Below are 20,710 nucleotides of genomic sequence, written 5' to 3'. Positions count from 1 at the left end.
AGATATAGGTTGAACATGACTCAAATTGATTTTTTTTGAACATTAAAATGATAGTTTTAAACATAAAATAAGTACTTACGCTGCTCCAGTTTCAACTGTTTGAAGTTCATTCATACGATCAACAAAAGCATTATCCTAAGTGGAAATGCACAATGTATATAATTCAAATTTTTTTCTGATAGATGATAAAAGAATTTTAGATTCTGAGCGGAGTGTTGAATTTATTGTAGATTTTACAATGAAGGTTGTTTTATTTTTATTTCTACAATTATTCCAATATCCGATTTTTCACGTTCCCGAACTATAGGTGCAGTCCCAATTAGTTTGGATAATCAGTAAGTTAGTACTATAGTAGGTTCTAGTGTTCTACTGTGCTTTAAAGTTTTAACATTATACTATTTCACCAATATTTAGATTAATATAAAGCTATTATTACTGAAAAATCTAGACTGACAGACTGTCTCCGCTCACAATCGATATTTATCATATATAGGCATAGTCGCAATTAGGTCGGGGCTAGAGGGGCTTAGCCTCCCAAAGATTTGTCTAGCCGCCTCGAATATTTATGGAACCTTCACATAAAAGGTACAGATACAAATTAAAAATAAGTCATTTATTTTAAAAATAGCACCCTTAAAAATTAAACCCTAATTGCACCTATGCATATAAGTAGAATGATTTATCATTGAATTCAAATTAAACACAATAATTTATTAATGTGTATTATACCTTTCTTAATGCATTCAAAGCTGCAATATTTCCTTTGTGTTTTTTACGTTTCGACAGGAGAGTGTAAGATTTTTTACCTTTGCGCCAATTCGTAATCTTGTCCATTATATACAGTTTGTAAGAAGTATAGATTTAAATTGTTAAAAAAATATCAACACACAGACGACAGACGACAAACGCCAGACTCGTTGTGTGATTACTGATTACTACAAATTAATATACTAATAAGTAGCAGATAGTCGATAACACATGTAAATAATAAACACAACAATTATATTCGTACCTAATCAATTTCTATATTTATAGTGTATAAATATCAAATATTATCGTCATCCGTGTTTGGGTGCGGGTCGCCGCGCCGGTGCGGTCGTTTATCGTGATGCGTTTATAAATAATAGCTTTGCCGCTTTGGTATTAGGTGGGAGTAAATAATAGTTCTAATATTGTCCGCAACGTCAATAGGCGTTGGCAGACGAGGTCTTTTAGATATTGACGGTAACGTTAATGTCTAAAATGCTTATAAGCTAGACAAAATTGCACGGCTTTGAACGGACGGATTTTAATTCTGAAAAAAGATAATATTTACTTGATTTGTCTACAAGTGATCGATCGAGGGATTTGTTTCTAGTATCAAAATTATTATTATTAGAAATGTTTAAAAAAGAAAGATTTCAATGTTAAATATCCCGACCTTTAATGACTTTAAAAAAAAAATGCCTCGATCGATCACTAGTAGAATAACCGACGATTTCAGAGCAGTTTTCAGAAATAAAATCCCACCACCCGAAGTCCCATGCTGTTGTCTCGCTTTTTGGTCTCCATTACTATAATTTTGCATCGGTATCCAATCCCCTTAATTGGATAGATATCAAAATAATAAACAGTGATAGCGGATCAATAATCCAGATTCAAAATCAACCACATTAATTATTCTTTACATTTTATAATGAAATAATTTAATTTTAATAGTTAATTATTTATTATAAAATTGTTTACATAGTAGCAATAATAACAATAACAACATAATATTTATTTTTGAAAAAAATAGTTAAATTATTTTAATGTATTTTCAAAATGTCAAGCTGCGCTTTATTTAATATTTATAATAGATTGTATGTAGGTACTAATATAATTTATGAAACATTTATATTATTGTTAATTATTAAAATATTATTATTATTATACCTGTTTGGTGCAATGTATTTGCTACATTGGTAAATATAGCTCGTGAAGGTTGTCTTCGTTCTGGATACTTTTGTAAATATTTACGAGAAACATTTAGGGTACTTTTACCAAGGGCGCCCACAGGGGGGGGGGGAGGGGCCATGGCCCCCCCCCGCTTTTTTTTACCAATGTTTTTAATTTTTATAATAGGTATTACAGTATATTTTTATAAATATTTTAGAAGTTTTGTAGCATTTTATTCTTTATATTATATTTTAATAAAATAGATCGATAATTGATTAATCATAAGTGATTAGTGATAAAATTGTTCTGTGTGATAACGTGTTATCAAATAACGTGTTATCTAAATCAATTCTTATGTCTGATCATAGATAATAAAAATCTTTATCATCTATGTGTCTGATTGACAGTAATCACGATTTAAGATAGTACTATATCTCGTGACAGTAATCAATTCAATTTATATTTTATTTGGCTTGTAAAATGTGAATTATAATTTCAAATTTGTATGATCCATACTCCATAGCCTTATTGATAACTAAGTGCCCACTAGTCAAAAACAATTAACAAGTTTGTTACTTTATAACTTTGACGAATTAATATTAAGATGAATCCACCAAAAAGAAAAAATACTTTTATGGATAAGTTTGTTGGTAAAATATCTAAAAATGATGACGACAGAAGTACAACTGATGATCAAATATCTACTCCAACACAAGTAGCACCTTCTAAACTACAGGTAGGTACCTTCATAAGATTTTTTCCTAATAAATAATTATTACTTAAGGATTTATATTTTATATTTATTATTTATGAATTTTTATTAGGATATTATTCAAATGCAAGCAAATAATAAACATGATATTGGTCTTTTTCTTGGTAAGTCTGTTGACAATACATTAAAATATGAAATGCTTATGTCTCCATGGAACCCTTGTAGTGCTTATGATTTTAAAGCAGATATTGGTGTTGGTAAAAGACCTTTTTTGTTAGCTTTGCTTAAACAGCATGATTGGCTTTGCTACTCAGCCATTTTTAAAGGAGCTTTTTGCAAATTTTGTGTTTTGTTTGAACCACCGATTGACAAAGGTGGAGTGCAAGGCGCATTCATAAAAACAGCGTTTATTAAGTACAAACATTTTCAAGCTCAGTCAAAAATACATTCAAAATGTTCTTGGCATATATTTTCAGTACAGAGTGCTAAAAATTTTATAGCAATTATGGATGGTAAAAAAATAGATGTACATCAAATGTTAAATTCTTCAGTGAAAAATGTAATTGAATCAAACAATCGTAAACTGCATTCAATAATTTCTTCTATTATTTTCCTTGGTGTACATGGAATACCACTCAGAGGAAAAACTGATGACACAGCTATATTTAATAATTTACTACATTTTAGGGTTGAAAGTGGAGATGAAATTTTGAATGATCATTTTAAAAATAGTGCTAAAAATGCAAGTACCTAACCCCCCTTCATCAGGTTCAGAAGATTACTACAGAAAATCTATTTATATACCATATTTAGATTCACTGATCACATCTTTAAATGAAAGGTTCCCAGAGGATAATTCAAAATATGAGATCATTTCAGTTCATCCTAAGTACTTAAAACAAACAAAAAAAGAAGAATTTATCATACAACTCCAAAATCTAAAATCATTTTATGGAGAATTCATTGAGAATATTGAAGAAGAAGGCCTAGTATGGTACAATATGTGGAAAGAAAAAAATGATGACAGTATGGATTTTCTGAAGTTATTAGATGAAGTCACATTTCTACCTTCAATAAAAAAATGTCTTTTAATAGCAGCTACACTTCCATCTACTACATGTAGCGTTGAAAGGTCTTTTAGGTTTGTATTACAGTTTATAATATATTTTTTATTTTTACTACTTCAATTATTAATTATGTTTTATATTTGCTTTAAATTAGCTCGCTTAAAAGACTTAAAACATGGCTTCGTAGTACTGTTACTGAGAATCGCTTAAATGGCTTGGCATTGATGAATATCTACAAAACTTATGTACAAGCTCAAAAATCCAACATTATAGAGGAAACGATAAAATTATTTGCCATGGAGCCTAGGCGCATGCAATTTTTATTTAATGACAATTAATAATCTTAATATTTTTATAAAATTAGATACCTAGGTTAATAATAAACAATATAATAATTTATAAGATTTTTTTTTTTTTTCAGTGCTCTTGATGTCTCATATAATATTTTGATGATACCTACGTCCTACAGTTAATCATATTATGGTGTCATCTGCAGTTTGTAATGAATCTATAAAATACTATACCTAATAATATGTTATGGCTATGTATAATATAAACTTTGCCCCCCCCCCCCCCCGGTGAAAATTTCTGCGGGCGCCCTTGACTTTTACCACATTAATAAAAAATAGCTAACATATCAGAATACTCTGCATTACTATAAATCGCAGGCATCGTTAAATTAATTATAATATAATATATTATATTATAGTTAAAATTTGAGAAAAATCTTCAAGTCAGATAGGCATAGGCTGTTAGAGCCTCAATAGAAAACCCAACTAATAAATACATTACAGTTTTTAAAAAAAATAGTTATTTCAATTTAAACATCATTTTCAACTCTGCACTTAAAGATGCCATTAATGAAATGGATACTCTACGTCAGGTATGTGAATATTGAAATTAATATCAATTTTTTTTAAATTTTATTTTTTTTCTGAAAATAATAATAAGACACTTATGTATATACACAAATTTACAGTAATACCATACGTTAGACAAACATTTAAAAAATAAAAATGTTGAAAGTAATTATTATGCTGAAGATGTGATACGCCTTCAAACAGAAAATAAGTCACTTGCTGAAGAAATTGTAAATAACTATAGCAGAATAAATAATAAAAAATAATTACATGATATACAATTTATTATCAATAATATATTATTAGGTAACATTAAAAGTTCAAGAAAAGGCTTATAAAGAAAAAAAATGTATGTTTATATAACAAGGTTAGGATGTTTATGATTTTGAAAATTTTTTTTTTATTTTTTTTTTACTGACACAATTTGTTGATTTTTTATTAATAATTTAATTTATCCCTACATATATATTTATATTGCATTTTTTTCACATTTCTTTATTTTTTTATGCATATTTAACTGTTTTTTAGTGCATAAACATCCTAACCCTAATTATAGGTATAACATTATAATTGTATAAATACACTCTTATAGCAGTAATAATATAAATTACAATATTTTTATAGTCTGTACTCAAAACAAAAAATGACGGTTAAGAGAAAGACATTGTAAGTAAAAGTAAGAAAATTATTAAAAAAAAATATGCTAAGTGTTATTTTTATAGGAATTACTCAAACAAAAATTGGCCACTATTGAGGTGAATGATCAAACTGCAATAGATTACAAAGAAAAGAAATTGGTAAAAATAAATTTAGTAAATAATAAAATACACAAATAAACAAAATATCCAACACATTTCACTAAATTAAAATTATTTACATTCAGGAGCAACAAATTTTACATAATTCCCCCTCATCTAATATGAGTAATTATGTAAAAATAGATAATTTACAGCCACTTGAATCAATGATTTCATTTATAGAAAAACTTGTCTGTTCAAAAATGAAAAAATTCATTACCAGCAACCTAAATGCTGGCCGTAACAATATATGTTTGTTGTACATATAATTTGTTTTAATTTAAATAAAAAAAACCCTATTATAATAATTATTAAATATCAATTTCTTTATCTTTAAGTATCTTAACAGCAACATTAACAAACTTGCACAAATCAATATCTGTGATGGTTAATTTTTATTTAATAATTATCCATTTTGTAATATACAAATCAAGAAGATTGTAGGTTGAAATTATTTTTGTTTGACTTAATTGTTTTAAACAGTAGAAAAATATTAAAATATACATATTATATTAAAAAAAAGCATCAAATATAATGTAACTGTTTTAGGCATGCTCAGATATTTAATTTAAAAATCAACTTTTTTTATTTAACTTTAATTGTAATATAACAGTAATAATTATTATAAATAAACAGTTCATGAACATTAAACAACCAATATTCATGATCATAACTATTTTTAAACTATATGTATACCTTATGCTTATTAGTATTGCAGTATAGTTTATTAATTATTGAAGGAAACCTATGTCAACGGTATACAGCTGTGCACGCTAATGATTGCTGTTAAGATACAAATTTAGTAAAATAATTTTATTTCTGAAATACTGACTAAATCCAAAAAAAAAATTAATTATCTGTTTATAATTCACCTCATTAGTGACGGAGAAATAAATTTAATTTTTTTTTTAAATTATTAAAAAATAATCATATTTCAGAACCAAATAAAAGGTCTCTATTACCTAGAAGTTTACGACCATAAGTCTCATATTTTGTGAATTCAGAATAACCTTTCTTTGCTTAGCACTTTATAAAGTTTTTGATTTTGAGTATTCCTAAGATTCTAATTATAACACCTATAACATTTTTTTTTAAATAATTTAATTAATTTAATCATGCTATTAACTTAAATATAAATACATAATTTATCCATTGGTACATAAATTGATGATTTTCCAACACATTAAACTGTAGAGGATTGTAGAGATAGTATAGTAGTGTATATACTATATAGCTTACATACTATATGAATGTTAATACTTAAACAGACAAGATATTGTGTGATCATCAATGTTGTAGGTATACATTTTGAATCACAAAATTCATTTCGAAAGCTACTTTTACCTATAAGATAAAATAAAATGATAAAATATTAATTAATAATATCTATTAATATTAGAATGTAAAGATCTTATTCAGTTATATTTACATTTTGAGGTAAGACTTTCTATTTGATTTTTTTTTTTGACAATGTATGTTGCGGCACATCAAACATTATGTTACTTGTAGTAATTGGATCATATTTTATGGAACTACATACAAGATAAAATACAATTTAAATAGTATGTAAAATAATTAATAAATATATAGTATAATCAAATTATTAATACTTACATTTTATACATAGACTTTTTTGACAGTCATTGACGGACAATAAATACTCAGTCATTGTAATGACACATTGTATTAAAAATAACCAATTAATTAAACTTGTAAGCTTTATCATGGTAATTTATTTATTAATAAATCAATATTCATATCTACAATATTCACATCTACATATTGTTCATAAAATTATCTGAATGGTGAATTATTGTTTTCATTTAGTATATTAAAATAAGCTAGACACAAAGATATGTAGGTATAGTAAACTAAACCAGTTGACAAAAATTCAAACGCACTAATTACAATGACTTAAAAATATCATCTTGATTGAAATAATGAAATAATTAGATGCGTATTTAAATTTAGTTTAACTTTTTGTTTTAAGTGTTTTAACAGTCATATAAAAATTATGAAGAACACGAGCGTTATCAGATTATCAACCAACAACCACATGGTATCTTATCATTTATCACTATTATTTTAAGGTTATAAATTATAATCACTAACTTTAGAAATCTGTGATTATAATATCTTATATTATTGATCAAGAACACGGCCCAAGATAATTTACCATTTATTCTATTCTTAGTCCGTGGTCCGTAATAAACAATCAACGTCTTTATCAATTGGACATATTCTGTATGTATGAATGTAAAGCAGATCTTCAGTGTCGGTTAACAGAACTAAACAATCAGTTAAGAGAATTAGAATCTGAGTAATTTCTTATTATATTAACCAATTCTTTTTTTCTTTGCAATAATTTAAAATTAATACTTTTATTATATTTTGAAAAACATTATTCTAAATTGCTTACATAAGATTTAAAAAAAAGAAGTTGATGTTATAATACATTTTACAATATTATGATTGCTTATATCTGTTTTTTTTTATTTAATCTATTTTTTCAGCTTCATAATGAAAAGAAAAACGGTCACAAAACGCCAGCGGATGTCATCTTCTGATGAAGGTTTATTTGAAATTGAGAGATTTAAGAAATGTTCAAAAACATTTTTAATTAAGAATACTTTAGATTTTATAGACTACACCCTTTTTTTTTAACTATGTTAGGGATAAATTAATTTTAAAGTTAAAACAATCATGTTCACAATCATCTATAAAATTTAATTTACATGTGGATAGTGTATACGAACGAATACTCACTCAAGAAGTTCGGGACATAGCTTTCAAAACTTCTAATACACTTGCATGTAATCCATCCGATTTCAATAAATTACTAAATGGAATGTTCAATAAATTATTATCTGAGCAAGACCAGTTTTTAGCGAAAGGATCTGGGTGGTCCCTTAAAACTATAGATGTATTACAATTGAGAATTAATACAGTGAATCCTCTCAGAGGAGGAACGTATCTAGATCTACCTGAATATATAAAAGATAAAAGAGCAATTATAAATGTAAAAAATAACGATGCTAAATGTTTTAAATATTCAATACTATCTAAGTTTGATAATCGATCGAATAAAACTTATTTGAATAAGAAATATTTTAAAATGTTAGAAACAAAAAGTGGTTTAGATTTTAAATGTATTGATTTTCCAACACCAATCAGTCAAATGAAAAAATTTGAACGTACAAATGATGTATCAATTAATATTTATAGTTTAAATGATAAAAAACATATTTTTCCTTTGTATATTTGTGATACTGAAAGAAAAAAACATTTTGATCTATTTTTGTTCAATAATGATGAAACATCACATTACTGTTATATAAAAAAATTTTCAAGATTCGTTAGAAGTCAGAAAACTAAAAATTGTTCTAAGCTAACTGTAAATTAACTGAAAAAGAAGAAAAACATTTTCAAAGAATTAAAAGATGTGAAAAATGTTCAAAACATTTTAAAAAAAATAATTTAATTAAAGTTCGAGATCACTGTCATTTTACTGGTAAATATAGACAATGTCTTTGTCTCGAATGTAATTTTCAAATAACTAATCCATCATTCATTCCAATTTTCTTTCATAATTTATCGTATGATAGCCATTTCATAATTCGAGAACTCGGTTGCGATGATCAAAATATTCACGTTATCCCTAATTCATCAGAAAAATATATATCCTTCAGCAAGGAAATCGCACCTAAATTTAGTATAAAATTTGTTGATACATTCCGTTTTATGAGTGAGTCATTAAGTAAACTTGCGGAAAATTTATCTGAAGATAAGTCGAGATTTAGAGAAACTCTTAAAATATTTTCTGCGGAAGCACTAGATTTAGTTACACGAAAAGGAGTCTTCCCTTATGAATATGTCGATAAATGGAGTAAATTAGATGATACTTTTTTACCATCAAAGCTAGAATTTTATAACTCTTTAACAGATGAGAAAATTAGTGATGAAGATTATATACATGCTAAAAATATATGGCATACATTTAATATAAAGACTTTAGGTGAATATAGCGATCTTTATTTAAAAACTGATGTTAGCATACTAGCTGACGTGTTCGAAAATTTTAGAGACTTATCGATACTTTTTAGATCCTGCTCATTATATGACTGCTCCCGGGTTTGCTTTTGACTGTATGCTGAAGTATACCAAGGTTAAATTATCAAGGTTAAAAGAGTATAACATGTTACTTTTCTCTGAGAAATCAATTAGGGGCGGTATATGTCAATCAACCAAAATATATGTTAAGGCAAACATACCAAATATCGAAGGATTGGACTATAATGCGAATGAACCGATCACATGGATTACATATCTCGACTGTGTGAATTTGTATGGGAAGCCTAAGTTAACAGAATTACCTTTTAAAGATTTTGAATGGGTTGACGATCTCAACATAGATGTAACTATAATTGCTGATGATTCTGAAGTAGGATATATATTAGAAGTTGATATTGAGTATCCTAAACAGCTACACAAAAATCATAATGATTTCCCGTTTTTACCGTTTAACGAATGTCCACCAAATTCAAAAGCTGAGAAATTGTTAACTACTTTATCATCGAAAAAAAACTATATTGTACATTACAAAAATTTAAAAAAAGCGATTTCTCGCGGTCTTAAAGTAGTAAAAATTCATCGAGTTATCCGTTTTTCTCAAAGTAAATGGATGGCATGTTGTGAACCCCTGCACGCGCCGCACGGTTATGCACACTCAGCATATCGGGTATGAGCGCTGAGCGGCCGTGTGGGTTCACACGATCGTCAGTCTGTATTACGTAGAGCTACGAGATTGTCTTTATTTTGATTATTATAACGTGTACAATAAAAACCAGTAGTTAGAACCAACAGTCGAGTGTAAATTTATTTTTAGGGAAACCTAACCAACGTTGTAATAAACGTCTCAGTTCGAGAGTACTAGTTGGCTAAACCCAGACAAACGGCAAACCGCGAACTCTGTAAGCACGGATTGAACTGGGCTTACAACAAAATTTGTGTCAGGTGTGGGGTTTGTCACTCGTCAAGGAGCCAATTAACTAGAACAACTCCGGACTGCACGTTAGACAAGCCGTCAACTCTTCCGAGCGACCAATCAATTCAAGCGACCAAGCAGCCAAGCAGTCGATTGACCAAGCAGCCAAGCAGTCACGTGATTTGGCCTACTCAACAAGGGAGACGTCAGTATGCAGACTTGGTGCCCATCGCCCAAGATGAAGACAACGATACTGATAACAATCGTCAACTGATCGCTTTATCGAGCTGTTCCGACCAATACAACATAACGCAGTTCGATAGCCCACCGATGTACTACCACGCTATGGGAAACCTATGTATCACGGACTCTTACTGGAATCTACTGACCTATGTAAATCTCAAAAAATACGACGAACAAACGCGGATGATCGACAAGGGAATAGAACATGTAACCCAGGAATGCAAACAATTGTACGGGACGACAGCTGCCTGTGAGCAATTTGTAGTCCAGGTCAGTGCCATTATGAAACAAATTGAAAGCAATCGTCTACGTGTTTTATCCTCAGTTCATAAAACTGCGCACGACATAAAAAAGAGGTTTATTTAACGCTGTCGGTAGAGTAGCTAATGTACTTTTCGGTACATGTGACAATAGTGATGCTGAAAAGTTCTACAACCAAATAAATGAGTTCAACCGATTCAAGCTGTCCACTTCTCATCTGATGCAATCCCAGACCACAATAATTAGAAACACGGTGAACGACATCAACGAGACAATGCAGAGTGTGACGAAACAAGCCGAAGTTTTTGACGATTTAATAACTCATGAACGGATAACAGAGATGCAATCAAACCTTATACTCACAATCAACTTTCTTTCGATAGAGGTAGAAAATTTGGTAGACATTGTTAACTATGCAACGCTCGGACATATCCACAGTAGTATAATGAGTCCGAAAACCATCACACAACAAATGAGTGATATTAAAAGCAAATTACCGCCAATTCCGAATTTCCGTTAGAAATAACTACCAATAGTATATCAGATTTTTTCAAATTAGCTACGGTTACAGTGATAAGTGTGGATGACACATTAATTTTTTCTGTCGAAATACCCGTCACAAATGGGATGAGATTTATGATCTATGAAGTCATACCACTACCTATGCAGTTAACCCAGGATCAAGTGATTGTAATCGAAGCTGAATCAGCCTACTTAGCAGTGGACAAAACGCAAAAGAATTTTATTTCATTCGGGGAACATCAGCTGACAAAATGTATAGTTCTGGAAAACGCTTTCGTTTGTCCAAACGAACACCCCATCAATGTCAATGACCAATTGCAAAATTGTGAGCAAAATCTTTTCAATAGTCCACCTAGTATACCCAATAATTGCAACAAAAAAATTCTCCTTTCAAAACCCACAGTCTGACACAGACTAGCAGGCGAAAATACATGGCTGTTCGTAGTTCAAAACGAAGCCATTACAATACCATGCAAAAACGAAATACAACCTATACCCAAGTAACACCGGATATTCATATCATGGTCTATCGTTCTTCAATTTTGTTTATTCTATTAATAATACATTTAAATCTTATATAATTATTTCTAGAATATTCGCTGAAGATTTATCTAAATAATCACAATATATTCATGGTAAAATATTGATCTTAAAAGAATATTCGCTGAAGAATATGTATTACTTATTCTACCATAACTGATGAAATGAATATTCCGTTAAAAATAATACATTCTTATTTTTTTTTTTATTATTCATTTTTGAATATCCATTGAATAATCTGAATTGAATATCCGTAAAACATATCCAATTAAGAATACTTAATGAATAATAGTTACCATCATATGTAATGAATATTCATCTAATAATAATACATAAATAATTCTTTATTGTTTATAAAATTACAACTACGTTTGTTTATATATATAAAGTAGGTAGGTACGCTCACTAATCTATTATATTTATATAATAATAGGGATTATTATTGAACACCAGGGTACACCGGGGTTTATTAAATGCGTGTGAAACTGTCGATACTCATGGTAATATTGTGGTATTGCTATTATTGTTATCATTGAATAAATGTGATTTGTTTTTATAAAATTAACGTCCATGGATTTTCTTTGTTTATTATGAATAGTAATGTGCGCCGCGCGGTCATTTCGTTCATCGTTGTTATCAATCTGTGATCTTATTTTCACTTTCAATTTCACACGCGCTTGTTCGCCGTTCGAACGTTTTGATTGACGTCATCTAGCCATCTATATGATATTATATGTTTAAATGAATAATATAATATCGTAAGTCGGTAAGTAAGCATTTGATTAATTATTATTATGTATTATGTTACCTATGTGGCTATGTACCTACTTATGTTAACCTTTATGAGGTAGAAATTCAGCCTCGTGTATTAAATTATCTTCTAAGAGTAAAATAAGTGCAAGATCAATCTTGGGGCCCAGGTGTGAATGATAATTTAGGTATTTTAAACAAACACAAAATTACATTACACCTAAATACTCTTAAGGTACTTATATTTGTTTTATAACGTTCAGTAATTAATGTGATATTAATAGTACTTACCTACCATACTAATATACACTATAGGTATTTATATAAGAGACAATTCTATTAAAAATAGTTAAAATATCAGTTTTAATTATTAAAGTTTTCAATAGTTACATAAATATTAAACTTCCAGTACAATTTTATTATTTTGTGGTCTTATTTCAATTTGTATTATATTAAATACACAAAAAAGGAATCTTAAATAGTTTATATAGTTTCTAATTTGGTATTTTTTTATTTTTTATTTCTAGTAAACTATGGATTCTGAAAAGTGTAATTCTATTAAAAAAATGCGCCTAACTTCTAAGTCCCAATTTAATAAAAATGTAAAACAGCAACTTAAAACTTTGGATGTTATAAGAAAAAACAATACAACATTATCTATTTCATTACCCACTCAATGGAATCCTAGTACTGCAGCAAGTACTTCATATCAGCCTAATTTTGTAAGTTTGCCAAATGATTTCTGTGTTGTAAAAAATAATGTTTCAAATATATCTGGTGTTTCATTAGATACATTCATTGAAAATGATGATGTTTCTTTAACAAAATGTGTTTCAACTAGTCCAAAATGTAGTTCATTAAACAATTTTGTAAATGATAATGTTTTTGGAAACTCAAAAATACCTATTCCTGATCATTTGCGAGAATGGGCTATTAGGAATAAAATTTCTCATGTTGCATTAAAGGAATTATTATCAATTCTAAAAGAAATACCAGATTTAAGCAGTATTCCAAAAGATCCTAGGACTTTTTTAAAAAGACCAAGAGAAACTATTTTGCGTGATATAAATCCTGGAAAATACTACCATTTTGGTTTAGAAAGTGGTCTTACAAATATGTTAAAAAAAGTAAATGTTTCCAATATTCCTGATGTTATTAATGTTGCTATTAATATTGATGGATTGCCTCTCAGTGACTCATCACAAAGTCAATTATATCCTATTTTGTGTTTAATAACAAATGTTGATATTTTATTACCTTTAAATATATTTTGTATTGGTATCTATCATGGGTATGATAAACCGTCAGATTTTAATGAATTGCTAGAAGATTTTGTAAATGAAGCTGTTAATTTAACATTAAATGGTGTACACATTGATAATAAATATTTCAGTTTCAAAATTTCAATGTTATTATTTGATGCGGTTGCTAAGGCTAATGTACTTCGAATTAAGGGACATAGTGGATATTCCTCCTGTTCGAAATGTATGCAAGAGGGAGAATATTTAGATCATGTTGTTTTTCCTGATATGACATTTAATAAAAGGACTGATACTGATTTTATTAATCAAACTGATCCAGAACATCACACTGGCCAGACAATTTTACAAAAAATTCCCAATTTAGGCTTAGGCCTAGTTACTGATGTCCCATTGGACTATATGCACTTGATATGTCTGGGAGTTGTTAAAAAGTTATTAGTTAACATATGGTGTTTTGGTCGACCTCCTCATAAATTACAATCGAGATCTGTTAATAAAATATCTGATGCATTACTAAGCCTTATTAAATATATTCCTTACGAATTTGCAAGAAAACCAAGGCCTATTAAAGAAGCTAAACGGTACAAAGCTACAGAATTAAGACAATTTCTTTTATATACTGGAGTTATTGTTTTAGAAAATAATTTAGATAAAAATAAGTATGAACATTTTTTAACTCTTCATGTAGCTATACGTATTTTATTGTCAGATTTATTAATGAACACAATGACCGATTACGCTGAAGAGCTATTAAAACATTTTGTTCTATCATCTAAATTGATTTATGGTCCTCAAATATTATCCCATAATTTTCACAACCTTTTACATCTTACTGACGGTGCTAGAAAATATGGAAACTTAAATTTATTTAGTAACTTTTCTTCTGAAAATTACCTTCAAAAAATTAAAAAACTTTTAAGAACACATAATAATGTTTTATCTCAAATAGTTCGACGTTTATCAGAAGAAAGTACTTTACACACATTACTAGAACATAAAATAAAAAAAGGTAGTTTTGAATTCAAAAAAGAACACAGTGATGGAATTTTAATAGATGGTACTACTAATCCTCAATTTAAAGAAGTTATGTTTTCCAATTTTAAATTAAGTATCAATTTACAGAATTCTTGTTGTAAATTAGATTGTAATTCGATAATCGAAATTTCAAATTTTGCTTACTGTAAGAAACTGGATCAAGTTGTTGTTATAGGTCAAAAATATAACAATGTAAATAACTTGTACACAAAACCTTTGAATTCTTCATTAATTGGCATTCATCTTGTTGATGGTTTAAGTGAATGTTTTTCATATTGGCCATTGCCAAACATTCTTCATAAATTAATTCGTTTACCTCATTCTAAAGGGTTTGTAGTAATGCCACTACTTCATACTGAAGAGTGAAGAATAATATATTAAGCTATCAGATAATGATCTGCCACTATTCCCAAAATTCAAAAGTAAGATATACTTTATTAATTCATTTGTTTTTCCTAAGATACCTTTATACTATATTAAAATACAATTTTTTTTTTTTTTTAGAAAATGATTTTAAAGAAACAGAATCCAGTATAGATGTTTCACATAATATAGAATGTAGTCTAAATGATGATTTAAACATGGTATCTAATGAAAATCAAAACATTTTTGGTATGTTGTTTTTTTTTTAATTATATCATACATGATTTGAATATGATACATGTTAGGCAATCAATTGTTTAGCTTTTAAATTAAGTTCTTCTATCTATCTTAAATAATTGTTTTTGTTGTTTGCAGTTATCGATGACGAAGATAACCAAAATATTAATCTCAGTGATGGTTTTAGATGTATAATATCTAATAATCAAAACAGTGTCTCTTCAGGTATAATAAGAATATTTTTATTGGTAATAATACCAAGTAAGGTTTACATTAGCTTCAATAATTAAAAAATGTACCTATATATTAATTATATAAATTTCTCTGCAATGGTTTAATTTTTAATTTCACATAATATATCATTAGTGATTTTAATTGTTAAAGACAGTTCATATTTGACTTGAGTGAAGCAATATAGGTAACTAAAATGATAAATAATCATCTAATCAGTGTATTAATATAAATTATAATCCTTAGATGAATCATTTACAGTTATTGATAACAATGACATTGGGGTTAGTAATGGATCAGACAATTTGCCATCTGTTAGTGGTAACAAAAACCAAAACTACAATTTTCCAGGTACAGTTATTTGAACATTTTTGAACATAAAACTTATTTTGTATACAACATACTTTAAAATTATATTAGGTACCCCTTAAATATACAGAGTGTAATGCAAATTGTGGATCTAGTCCCAAAGAATATTAATATTTGTTATTTAAAATACTAATTAATGTAATTTGACTTAATTTCATTCAGTGGTTAGACAGAGCCGTCCTTCTTATTTAAGGCAAGATTATGAGGTGTCTCTAATTTAAGTCTCCGAAGTCTAGGGGGGAGGACGCTTAACAAGACATTTTTTATCGCAATATTCAATATAAATTCGTTTTTATTTTTCTTTTAAATGAAATATATAAAAATAAAATAACTTTAAAATTTAAATACATTTTTTTTAACATTTCAGGATATGAATTGAAATTTCTTTTTACTAAGCATGCATAATATGTGTAGGTAGTATTTTTTTTCTTAGGAGGAATTTGTTTTTACATCCCATTAACTGTTAATAAACAAGTAGGTGTGTGAAAGAAAAATATAATATATGTTTAGATATTAGTCCTTGTGGGGGCTTTAAAACAGTTTGGTTAGACTTTGGTGAAAACTCCTGAATGCTCCTAAATTTTTGTTGACTATAGTCCCCTTTAGTGTTCCCCACTAACCAATGATTTTATTTTGAATTTTTACAAATTGTTCAAGTCCTAAACACTACATTTACATTGAATTAAATAATAGTATTTGTTTAATTTATTATTTCACAAGATCTTGTGTTCTTTGCTTTAATCTTAAATATTTATCTAGATATATATTTTAAATTTTACTGTACATGTTTATCAACATTAGACAATTATATGGTTTTTAATGAATTTCTCTACTTTATACATTATAAGTAAAATGTAATTTTAAATTATTCTTGATTTAGAAGACACAGTTAATAATCAAACTGCAGTGACCATGCAAGAAATTAATCTGAATGATATAGATTTTGGGAGTTTAGTGTCAGTTCCTCAAAACAAACAGAAAACTCACATTTCTTCAGGTAGTTCAAAGAATTTGAAAAATTGTTGTACAATATTTTTTTAAATGTTAATAATTTACATTATAATTAGCTTAGTTATAATTCTAATCAGATATTTCTATTAAATATTCCAGCTAACATGTTATTATTTTATCAATCATAAGCATTATATTACCTATTAGGTATTTACGTAGTAAAAAAATGCTGTACCCACTTTTAAAAATACTAAAATAATTGTGTGTTAAATAATAAGCAAATGTATAATTTTTTAAACATGAAACATTGGTGTCAGCCTGCTGGTTGCATTGGTTCAGTTTTAAATGTTCTTATTATATAGGTAATTTACGGAACTTTTCTACTTTACCGGACACCCTTTTTTTTGCGATTTTTTTTAGGGGACTTTGTCATATTTTTGACGAAAAAAATTATGGTGAAATCAGAATTTGGGGCTCGGACTTAGTTTCGAAGTTATCGGCGAATGAAGTTGGCTATTTTAAGTTCACTGTCCCTATCATAAAGATTGATGTTTTTGTTTTTGAAACTTGTGCTTTTATGGAGATTACGGTGCGAGGTTATCCACTTTATCAGGTAATTAAAAACGAAAATATCCCTCGATCTGCTATCCAAATCCACCTAAGTTAAATTAAAAATGTATATTTGTTGCACCGAAAACTTAAATAATCATATAGATAACTCATTGTATTGGGTTTATTGTTCCATTAAAACACCATAAAATTGTAGATTAAGTATATCTAACGTATTATACATTTTCTAAACTTAAATAATGATATAAATAACTCATTGCATTAGGTTTATTGTTTCATTAAAACACCATAAAATTGTAGATTAAGTATATCTAACGTATTATACATTTTCTATAACAAAAACCACTGTGTTTTTCTGTGCGTACGCGAAAATATCTACGACACTACTTTCCTATACGATGGAGAATCATATTAATTTATTCGATTTATTTATGATGTCAAACCTAAACGACGGTTTAGGTTTGATAAATAAATTACAACTGTTAGGTGCATTGCCCACGGAAGAAAAATGTATCCGTGGACATCAAATGAAGTTGGTGAAAGACCAATCTTCACTCGACAAGTTGAAATGGGTTTGTCGTGAAAAAATTAATTCTAAAAAGGGGAAAAAACTCTGCAATTATAGGTAAGTACTACTAAAATGTAATAAATTACTAAAAAAAACCGGGGAAGTCGATTGTTTTAATAGATTAATTGATCAGTTCTTCACTAATTTAAATACATTTTTTAGCTTGTCACTCCGACACAAGACTTTTTTTTATAAGTCACATCTATCACTGTTAGACATTTGTGGCTTCGTCAACTTATGGACGTCAAACTGTACATTCTCGGCCATAAAAACCCAATTGCGGCTTTCACATCAGGTCATTACTGATTGGTCATCATTTTGCCGAGAAGTCACATATGACGCAATGGTGATCAAAAAAGTTAAATTGGGAGGATATGGCCACACAGTTGAGATTGACGAATCAAAATTTGGGCGTCGAAAACACCATAGAGGTCACAGGGTTGAGGGACAGTGAGTATTCGGGGGCTATGAAAGGGAAACTGGCAATGTTTTCATGGTCCCGGTTGAAAAGCGTGACGCCACAACCCTACTACACGTCATAAAAGAGTGGATCAAGCCCGGAACAACCATAATCTCCGATTGTTGGAAGGTATGCTTGAATATTGCATATAGTATTATTAATATAAATTGAATAAATAATTTTATTTTAGGCTTACAACACCTTAAACAATGAAGGCTATGTCCACATGACGGTCAACCATAGCCTCCATTTCAAGGACCCGGAAACTGGAGTGCACTCAAATTCCATTGAGACTTCCTGGAGACACGCCAAGGCATCAATGTCCAATTATTGCTGGAAAAAAAAATTTTTCGCGGGATACTTGGCCAAACACATGTTTACCAAACACTGTCGGATCTACAATTTAGATCCGACAGCTGAGTTTTTCAAAAACGCCGGTAGACTGTACCATAAAGATAACGAAAATGTTATATTTAATGACGGCCGCGGCGGTGACGACGACGACGACGACGACGGCAACGACGAAGAATTGTAGAATTATAAGAATTGTACTTAGTTGATAGTGAATAAAAATTAAAATAGTTGAAAAAATTTGTTGTGCATAGGAAGTGCACAATCTGTTTTCATATAATCTGTGGCGTTACTGCGCATGCGCTGGGACTTATTCGCGTGTATGGGCAGTGATGCCTTGCTAGCGGCACTCGTCGCTACGCTCCTCGGCGCCGTCGCTCCGCTCCGCAAATCGAAAATATCCCTCGACTTGCTGTGCAACACCACCTTAAGTAGGTCACAGGGTAAGTTATGTCGTAGTATGGGCAGTGATGCTTTGCTAGCATCAATCTTCATGATAGGGACAGTGAACTTAAAATAGCGAACTTCATTCGCCGATAACTTCGAAACTAAGTCCGAGCCCCAAATTCTGACTTCACCATAGTTTTCAGCGTACTTACCTACATATATTTCAATTACAAAAATCGCAAAAAAAAAGGTGTCCGGTAAAGTAGAAATATACCTGCAATACAAACTTGTTTTTAAACGTATCCCTACTTTTTAGCATTTTTTAATCATTAAATATACATTATGGTAGTTAAAATGACTATAATATATCAGTCAACATAGTGAATAATTTAATGTAAGCTAATATGTCTATATTTTATATATTATAATAATCATGTTTTTATATTATGTTATTCATATAATTATAATCATATACATACTGTATACACTTGTTTTTTTTCAACTTATTTCAACTTTCTAACATTTTTTTAACCATTTAATATACAACATGATAAACATAGATATTTTAATTAATCAACCTTTTAAATTTTAAAAAAGACCATTTTTTTAAAAAAAAAAAATTAATTATAAAAACCTTGTACATTTAATATTAAAATTACTGATAAAACTATTGAATATCGGTCCATTATAACCACTTCCCTAAACGCTTATGTTATGTTATGTTTTTTGCTATCGTGTATTATTTTTTCGTTTAAAAACTAGTAAAAATGTGGAGTTTTAGATTCGATAAGATGATTTTTTTTTTAAAAAAATATATAAATAATGAAATAAATAGGTACTTACATTAAAGTATTTTCTAATGTTTAGAGATGAATGACTGTTGATGATGCCGGTGTTGGACTGGTAAACTATGTAGGTTTGAAGTATTTTCCAATGTTGAGTGATGAATCCTTATTGATGATGTCGATGCTGGACTGGTAAACTTGGTAGGATTGAAGTATTTTCAATGTTCGATGGTGAATGACTGCCGCTTGTTGTTGCTGGTAGAGAACACAAGCTGGACTGATATCGTTTGACTATCAAATGCTGCGTTATATAGTCGATAATCATCTCCTACTTTCCTAGTTATCGTTTAAAACTTACATTCTATTCGAAGAAATCGTATGACCTGTTCATGTAATATTAATTTTAAAAACACTAAGTTATTTTGTAGTAATAGTAATTATAATATATAATGTATGTATTGGTGTTGACCGTAGTCGGGAATATTCAT

The 20,710-nt window shown here is 28.8% G+C and overlaps 1 long non-coding RNA gene and 2 pseudogenes across 1 annotated transcript; all 3 read left to right on the top strand.

Annotated features, from left to right (window-relative positions):
• Positions 1-2,369: 2,369 nt before the first annotated feature.
• On the top strand, positions 2,370-4,293 carry LOC132933626 (uncharacterized). Its single transcript, XR_009662914.1, has 3 exons — positions 2,370-2,653; positions 2,742-2,793; positions 4,118-4,293. It is a non-coding gene; the product is annotated as an uncharacterized LOC132933626 (long non-coding RNA).
• Positions 4,294-11,061: 6,768 nt separating this feature from the next.
• On the top strand, positions 11,062-11,867 carry LOC132933026 (uncharacterized; annotated as a pseudogene).
• A 6,715-nt stretch (positions 11,868-18,582) lies between these two features.
• On the top strand, positions 18,583-19,603 carry LOC132937543 (uncharacterized; annotated as a pseudogene).
• The last annotated feature ends 1,107 nt before the right edge of the window (positions 19,604-20,710 follow it).

This window comes from Metopolophium dirhodum, chromosome 1, assembly GCF_019925205.1.
Source record: "Metopolophium dirhodum isolate CAU chromosome 1, ASM1992520v1, whole genome shotgun sequence".
In the NCBI taxonomy this organism is placed as follows: domain Eukaryota; kingdom Metazoa; phylum Arthropoda; class Insecta; order Hemiptera; family Aphididae; genus Metopolophium; species Metopolophium dirhodum.
This window is presented reverse-complemented; position numbering and strand designations above follow the sequence as displayed.